Source organism: Mus caroli, chromosome 3 (genome assembly GCF_900094665.2).
Source record: "Mus caroli chromosome 3, CAROLI_EIJ_v1.1, whole genome shotgun sequence".
NCBI classification, from domain to species: Eukaryota; Metazoa; Chordata; class Mammalia; order Rodentia; family Muridae; genus Mus; species Mus caroli.
This window is the reverse complement of record NC_034572.1, coordinates 75,307,514-75,316,003: the sequence shown is the minus strand read 5'-3', so window position 1 is coordinate 75,316,003 and position 8,490 is coordinate 75,307,514.

Here is an 8,490-nt window from a genome sequence, read left to right as displayed (position 1 = left end):
CAATGGTTAGCATCACTACAAAGAAGACCTACAAGGAAGTCCTTAAGACATTAACTCAGCTTCAACTTTTGAAGCAAAATTTAAAATCTTTTATTTAGTGTCATAATAAATATACACAACTTACAAAATTCAAAACATTAGAGTTCTTATAAAATTAGTATCACCAAGCACAAATGAACTCAGTTTTTGATGTATAATACACAGAATAACAAGGTAGTTAAATATTAAGTCTAGAAAAAATTAATGTAAGTCAGGATTTCAAATATAAAGACTTCCAAGTGGAAGGTGTTTTCTTCTTACTGTTGAAGTAACAGAAATAGCAGAAATATTAAAAGAACTTCATTGTCAAGTTTACATGTTAGCAGTCCAGACACAATGCTGTAAATACTATTCTTGTTGTAAATATTACTAAAGAGCAGAAACCTACCCTAAACAAACCCTTGTTGCTTTAGGAATGGGATAAAATTTCAATTTTGACACAAGTACCTTTATTTTACAAGATCGACATTTTAAAAATAAGTGAACCTTATTCATTCCTAAAGTGTAGAATTTTAAGTTTGAGGGTACAGAATTTTGTTCTTGCATTCTTATCATCCTTGGTCTAAATCTGTGATCAAAACAGACTAAGTTCTCCAAAACAGAAAGGTGAGACTTATTTAATGTGACCACATTGGGAAGAACACTAATATTGAAAAACAGAAAGGTGAGACTTATTTAATGTGACCACATTGGGAAGAACAGAGAGATCCAGTGACCCCCCCCCCCCGCCCCAAGTCTGTCTTTGAGATCAGGACCTGAGTTCTAGCACAATAGAAGGCAATGGGTATGCATATCTATAAAGTCCCAGTCAGGTACATTCAGACCCATTATCCTTGTGTTGGGCCCAGTCTTTCAGGCAAGGTAGTTTGACAAAGTTTTCAGAAGCTCGTGTGAAATCTCTATTAGAAGACAGATTTTCTTTCTGCGTAGAAGTTTTCAGTAGACCCTTCCCCTAGAGTCTTTGGAGAATACACTGCCTTGGGGATCCATTGCTTTAGGAATCTGAAAGAGAGAGAAAGCAGCAAAGACGTCTCCCGATATTCTTCATTCTTGCTGCAATAAATAGAGTGAAGGTTGATCGCAGACTGAATTAAACAAAAAAGACATTCATTAACAAAACAGAAAACAAATTTTGCAAGTCTGATTATAGATTTTGAAAACATTATCTGGTACTTGCAGTGTCTCCTGTAACAACATAGTCCATGAATATTGTTATGCTTCCCATCGAAGGGCAAATACTGGATGTTTAATACAGCAAGAATAGTTTTTAAATTCACTGAAGAGATCCAGGCCTAACAATTAGGGAATGTTAGATAACAGTGTGTGGATAGTGTTAGGTTAGTGTGTTAGAGAACCATGTTGTAAGGAACAATTATCTTATTTATGGCTCAGGGTTCTTCCAAAAATTTCTATCCTTTGCTATTTGGGGAGTTCCAAGGCTGGTAGAGATTATAAGCTCTACACTTATACTTTCCTGTGGTAGCTTTACTACTAGGGATCCTTACCTCAATGATACTGCTTTACATTGGCAAGGACTTGTTTTTATCTATTATATCTGTTTGCATAACTGACCATATCTGTTCTATGTCCATTTGGATTATGCCCATAGTTCCTCCCTCTGATGATTGTGACAGTCTCTTGATTTCCTCCTACTGCGTGATTAATGTATTTCTCATAGCTGGCATAGAATTTGGATTCAGTTTCCCTCCCGCTTCTAGCTTATATTGTCAGGTCTTCCCCATGTCAGTGACTTGCAGAAATGTTAACTTTTCATTCAATAGTTGAAATAATTAGCATAATCAAAAACCATGCCTTGTTAGCCAATATGACAATCTGGTATTCTTTAATACACTTTAAAGAATTCTCTGTTGCTCATGGAATGTCATAATGAAAGATTTCATCTCACTCACTTTTGTCCAGGAATGTTAGAATCCCCCCTCTTTCTCTCTTTCTCTCCCTCTCCCCTCTTTCTTTCCCTCATATATATATATATATATATATATATATATATATATATATATATATATATATATATATATATATATATATTCATATTCATATATATGTGAAATATGTATAGAAATATGTCTATATAATGTTTTAGCCTCAAAGGAACTAGAAAAAACTTTTCTTTTGATATAAAACTCATTCCCCTTAAGAATTACTACAGAAAACAGTGGAAGGAAAAGTCCACATAGAGGAAACTGATTTTTTTTTTTCTGGTGACAGAGAGATTGAGGGAGATAGAAGAAATTTGAGTAAAGCTAGTTTCTTCAGAATTTATGTTTAGTTTTGAGACTCTCTCTAAATTTCTGCCATTAATTTTCTATCCTTCAAGATCTTGCTCAATTTTGATACTACTTCCAAAACTTAAAAGAACTCTTATAATTCAGTGTACTGATTTATCATTTCTTCTCTTAGAGGCTTCAAACATCTGAAGAAGTGGGGTGTTCATTTAGTGTGCATTCATTATTTCTCACTTTTTCTTTTTGTAGAACTTCTCATTTAGCATGAGGAAAAGCAATTTAAGAATATCAAATGTTCCCAATTGAGGGAAACATAAAACCAATTATCTGTAGTTAGATTTCCCCATTTTTCCCAAAATTTGCAAGATGAATTAACATAATTACCAAACACAAAAAAACAGTTGGAGTACCAGGTGGCAATTTATCTGCAAACACTTTTTCCTTCTTTAATCTTTTAAGAGTTTTGCCTGATAGTTAAAAGGATGGCATGTCAGAGATAGGCAGATTATGCATGCCTATTAAGGGAACTAAAAATAGCCCCAATATAATTTGGCTCTTGATCTATAATATTCTAATTCTTCACAATCGTGGGGTCATGATCAGTCCTTTAGCACTTTAGGACCGTCATGAATGTGGCTGCTTGCTTTCAGGGAACTTTAGTTAATATTTCTGAACACTTCAATGCTTTGCAGTGTAAAGCAGCCTGAGATGTTTCTTTATTCATGTAGCATGTTGGAATTGAGAAAGAAAATAACTGACTATCTAGATTGAGGTGGGAAGGAGAGAGGGAAAGAGATACTGGAAAGCAGGATGGAGGGTGTGAACATGAGACTTAAAGCGGAGCAGGCATGATCAGATGAGCAGGCATGATTAGCCAGATGTAATTTTAGTAATATATAGTTTCCAAACTACAGCCTTATTGATTTAGACTTTAGAACTTTCTGGGATTCTTCTTTTCTATGCTGTGCTATAAATCTGTACAAGCTGAAAATAGAACTAACTTGGAGCAGGGCAGCCTCTAATTAGTTTGAATGAATGTTTCTTGCTCTTAGGTGGCTGACAGGCCCTATTGTAGCTCCTGGTAGCATAGACAGTTAGCACTACCCCATCATTCAGAAGTCCCTGAAAGACAACTGGGGGAGGGATGAGGAGGTTTGAGGTGGGGCTCCCAACGCTAGTAGCTGACCACTTAGCTGATTCATTTTCTATCAGACAATTGATAAAAAAATAAGTGTATTTCCAACACAACTGCTCTCTAGCACATACATTTCCTCTGTCAAAACACCAGCATCTAAATCTCTGTTTGCATCTTCCTCTCCTTGTCTTGTACGTCTCAGTTAGGAGTTAACACTCTGATGTCCAGTTTATTCCTTTTAATCCTAAAGCATTTCTGGATCTTAGGACAAGGAGATGTCATGGAAGAGAGGAAGTGGGAGGAAGACATTGAACACTTAATGTTTCTATTTTCTCTTCCTGTGGGCAGAGCTTGAGCCAAACATGCTGTCTATAGGTGAGGATTTCAGTGTTTAATGTGCACACTTTCTAAGCTGTACTTCACAGAGAGAAGTAAGCACTGAGCAATGTTGGTTATATCATTTAATGATGACAGATTTTGATAATTTAATAGTAGTTTTCCTTTCTGTTTTTTTTTTTTAATAGAATAGGGTAGAGTTTTGCTGTGTGGACTGGCTTAGAACTTGCTATGTAGGGTAGGCTGACTTTAAATATACAGTCCTCCTGCCTCCATCTTCCTAACTCTGAGAATACAGGCATTCACTACCACACTTAGATTATTATTTTTTTACTAGTATTGTTATTGATACAGCTTTTGCTAAGGAAGAGGACGACAGGAATGATATCTAGATTCATGACTACTAAGGCTAATGTCAAACATCTCGTCCATTGTTGAAGCAGAGCTGGAGGGCTCAGAGGTGAACAGGAGAGATAGGTCCCTAACTTTGTGCAGCATGATTAGGTTGTCAGTTGCCTTTTAGAAATAAAATATGTGCTTTTGTGACTAGTGCGAATTCATATGGAATTCTATGTCTCAAGATCAGCTTGAACTAATGCCTATGTAAGAAATAGATACAAGGAAAAGGCTGAAACTGTAATGCAGAAATTTCCTGCCATAACTATGAATCTTTTGTCAGTCCTCACTGTCAAAGGTCCATTCTACAGCCACAAGAAGTAATATGAAATGCTAGAGAGAAGGATTTGGGAAGTTGCACAGTTCCTAGAGCATTTGCCTACCATTCATGCAGCCCTGGGTTCAATAGCAATTCGTGAACTAACAGTGTAGTGTGTGTGTCTGTAATTCTAGAACACAAGAACACAAGAAGGAGGAGGTGGGACGATTGGAAACTCAAAGTCATCTATCTGTAGCTCTGTGATGAGTTTGAGGCCTTCCTGCACTACATAAAAATACTTAAAAACCTTACACACACACACACACACACACACACACACACACAGAGAGAGAGAGAGAGAGAGAGAGAGAGAGAGAGAGAGAGAGAGAGAGAGAGGCAAATAACTTATTTAGTTAAAAATACCAGTTCACAACATTATGAACTAACCAGTACCCCGGAGCTCTTGTCTCTAGCTGCATATGTATCAAAAGATGGCCTAGTCGGCCATCACTGGAAAGAAAGGCCCAGTGGACACGCAAACTTTATATGCCCCAGTACAGGGGAACGCCAGGGCCAAAAAATGGGAATGGGTGGGTAGGGAAGTCGGGGGGAGAGGGTATGGGGGACTTTTGGGATAGCATTGGAAATGTAATTGAGGAAATTACATAATAATAATAATAATAAAGAAACCAGCTTAAAAATAATGCCAGTTCACAAAAAGAGCATAGTGCATAGCCTGGGTTTTCTGGTTTGCCTTTTTAAACTGTACAAGTCCTGGTCTGTTGTCAGTAGACTATTCTTCACATCTACGACTACTGATATGTCCAAATGTCAGGAAACGTTTTTCTGAGCCTTAGTATAGCAGCTTTCCATTAGAACCAAACTGATATATTTACTTTGCTCTTGGAATACAGCATCTGTATTTGTCAAATGCCCTGGACATTGCAGGAATCTGGGTTATGGGCCTGTTTGCATCTCCTGCTATCAGTGACTATGCACAGAGGAATGAAGCCTAGCAGGTTGAGAGCTCTGTGAGGAAGGAACAAAGAAACACCACAGTTTGGCAGAATATTTGGTTTTCTCACACACCGTCTGATTTATGGGTCAATTGTGTCTCTTCCTTCCTTCCTTCCTTCCTTCCTTCCTTCCTTCCTTCCTTCCTTCCTTCCTTCCTTCCTTCCTTTCGTTCTTTCTTTCTTTCCTTCTTTCACTTCCAGATTTTATTCCCCTCCTGGTCCACCCTCTCGCCGTTTCCCATCCCATCCCTCCTTCCTATCCCTCTGTCTCCATGAGGATGGTCCCACCCCACCAGACCTCTAAACTCCCTGGGGCCTCCCGTCTCTTGAGGGTTAGGTGCATCTTCACTGACTGAACCCAGACTCATCAGTCCTCTGCCTGAGTGTCTAGTGGGAGATACTTGACTTCAGCTGGCAAACTGCACCCCAGCCCAGGGTGGCATGTGGGTCCAGGCAAATCACGGGAGCATACCAGCCTATGGGCACCCACTGCTGCACACAATGGCTCCAACCAGAAGTCAGTGATAGTGAGAGCCCATGAGCTATAGAGGGTGAACAAAAAATGCAGCGCATTTGGGACTACCTGCATACCCGTGGCCGACGAAACCGCTGTTACCACCCTCCCAGAGTGGAAGCTAGCTCAATCCAGCTCTACAGGGAACATGGGCCCAGTACAGGCAACAGAAAACACTCTAGCCTAGGAAATGGTCTCAAAGCACAGAAGCAGTTGATTCTCTGGTCGAACAGAGAAGGAGTGGTTCTACACCCCTTCCGTTGGAACTAAGGGCAGGAGTGGGGCTAGCCACCTTGCAGGGTGCAGAAGCCGAGCAGATACAGAGGAAAAAGACAAATCTGACCACAGTCAAAATTCTGATCAGGTAAAAATATTTGAAATTATACTTAAGTGCTAAAGGAAAAGGGAGACTGTGAATTTAAAAGAAGATCATCTACGGATATTTGAAATTAATAAAATTAAAAGAAATAAGACATGAAAAGGATGAAACAAACAATAAAACAGGATGTTTGGCTCCTTTTTAATGCTGTCTTAGATGGCTTAAAGATAGAGACAGACAAGGAAGAGACAAATGCTTAATTGAGATTGGCACATTACCAATTATGATTATCAAGCTGCTGATTCTGATCTTAGTCCTAATCACCAGAATGACTTCCTGTGCCATCTCAAAACAAAAAAAACCAAACAAACAAAAAAAAGGGCTTTGGGCTTACTAGGAAATGAGAAAAGTGAGAAGTAGAAATGAGTCATAGGAAAAAAATTAGAAAAATTTACAAATAAGAATGAAATGAAACACGGGAACAAAGACCAGAGTCCAGTGCTCCACTGCAGAGTGAAAATCATGAGAATCGGCCAAAGGTTGTTAGAAAACCAATCTTCACTTATCCAGTTCCTGTACAAGTGCCAGCAGATGATGGCCACTCCCAAGATTATGAAGATATTGCATGGCACTCTGTCGACGTGTTGGATTTGAAAATAAATTAGTGTCACCTCATATGGTATGCATTCACCATCATGAAGCAGTTATTAAATTCTTGGGCAATTCAAAACAGAATAATCTCCTAGGACTCAAAAGATAGGACAAAAGCAATACTGAAACCTGGTCTTCAGTTACAAGAGTGATCATGATGTAGGGAAGAGGCTAAGGAGATAGAACAGAGAAATAAAGCCAGAGGCATCAGCAATTACCAAGGTCGGTTGCTTGGTGAAGGTTTGTATGCTGAGCTACAGATGTAAGTTGGCTTCATATCACATATACACGGCAGCTTTCAATTCTTGGAACAAGATTAAAGAAACAGGAATAGGACTGGAGCCATATACTCAGATTATTCAAGGTCCAAAAGAATCATTCACTCTCTTTCCAGAGATTGACTTCAGCTGTAGGTAGAAGAAGGGTATTGGATCCACAAGCCAGGAAAGCACTGGTTAAATCTTTGGTTTTCGAAAAACAGTATCCACCAACCAGAGATGCCAGGGTCTAAACCACCAGCCAAGGAGTACACATGGAGGAACCCATGGCTCCAGCTGTATATGTAGTAGAGGATGGCCTTGTCAGGCATCAATGGGAGAATAGACTCTTGGTCTCATGAAGACTTGATGCCCCAGTGTAGGGGAATGCAAGGGTGGGAGCAGGTGGGTGGGTGGGGGCACACCTTCATAGAAGCAGGAGGAAGGGGGATGGGGAAAGGGGGTAACATTTGAAATGTAAATAAATAAAATATGCAATTAAAAGAAGAAAAAAGAAAATAATAATGCTGAATGCAAAAAAAGGTGATCAGGCTACTAAAGGCAAGATCAGTGCCAAGACATGAATAGATTAGAAGTATGACTAATATTGGTTCTCATTCATATGATGTAGATTAATAAAAGTAATAGTTAATAGTTTTGAAAAAATACAAAATCTCAAATATCTGAATTGTGGTGAGCAAGGTCATTTCAGAAGGAACTGTGGGCAAAGACAAACTAATTCTGAAAGAAGGTTTGGGCATTCTGTAAAATGCAGAGGGTGTGGCAAAGGCCAGCATTGGATTAAAGACTGTAGATCAACACAAGACAAACAGGGTAATCCCTTGTTGGGAAACATCCAATATGGCCTCTTAAAGGCCCCCAAATAAAATTCAAGTTGGCTATTTGAGGTGAGTAGTGGAGAAACCCCATCCACAGAATAATTAAATCTGCTTTGAAGATAGACATTAAAAACTCTGATATCAAAGTCAGAGTGGCTTCAATAGATTAAAAACAAGACAAGAGAGCAAGCAAGCAAGCAAACAAAAAGAAGGGACTAGAAAAAAATATTTTGGCAAACTTCTATAGCTGAACAGAGATCAAAACTAAATGTATTTACAGATAATAATGAAATTAAAAACTTGGTAGATATAGGATCAGACATTGTGGCCTCCCTTCCCCCAGCCTGGAACCTGCTTGCTCAAGGGTGGAGCTTCCTACTCATTCGTCCTGCCACGCCTACTGCTGGACCCTGCCTTTGCTGCTTGGAGGAGGCACACACGTGTTCGTCCTGCTACTGGACCTTGAGTTACTTGGCGGGAAAT